Source organism: Vombatus ursinus, unplaced genomic scaffold, assembly GCF_900497805.2.
Source record: "Vombatus ursinus unplaced genomic scaffold, bare-nosed wombat genome assembly UNPS02012319.1, whole genome shotgun sequence".
Lineage (NCBI taxonomy): Eukaryota > Metazoa > Chordata > Mammalia > Diprotodontia > Vombatidae > Vombatus > Vombatus ursinus.
Genome location: NW_020952097.1, coordinates 3,231,038 through 3,231,704, shown reverse-complemented (window position 1 = coordinate 3,231,704; position 667 = coordinate 3,231,038).

Here is a 667-nt window from a genome sequence, read left to right as displayed (position 1 = left end):
AAACTATTTTCTTAAGTGTCCCAACTCCCTTTTCTTTCTGTAGTGTTTTTTTTAGGTTTGTTTTGAGGAGTTGTGGGGGTGAGAGGGGATTACTCAATAATGACTGCCTTATTTGGAATTCATACTTCATTTTCCCTTAGGTTGGTCTCTGCACTTGGATCAGGTTCTGGAGCAACCTCCAGTGGCTTACTTTTTGAATTGGGCTCCAATGATTCAATTACCGATGCCTAGAGTGAGGCATGGCCTTGTTCTGAAAAGTGCTTAAGCAAACATTGTTAATTCTCCTTGCAGAGGAATTGTGCCATGGATAAAATAAAGATCAATGAACAATGAGCAGCAATATTTGCTGGTTGTAGAATTCAAACCCAGCTTCTCTCTGTTGTCATTCTGGAGAGTTGGGTGACCAAACACCTCACAGAGCTGCTGAGATGAGATGCTGCAGAGGAGAGAGTTGATGATGGAGCTGAAGGTGTCCGAAAAGGTAAGGAGGGTAATGTGTGCCTCGAAGCAGGATAGATCAATCTTCCTTTGTTGTGCGGCAGCTGTGAGCCTTTGAATCTGCTTTAGCAGACAGCATATTGCAGAGTCACAACAAGTAGTTCTGATGTGTAAAGGGGAAGAGAGAGAGAGAGAGAGAGAGAGAGAGAGAGAGAGAGAGAGAGAGAGA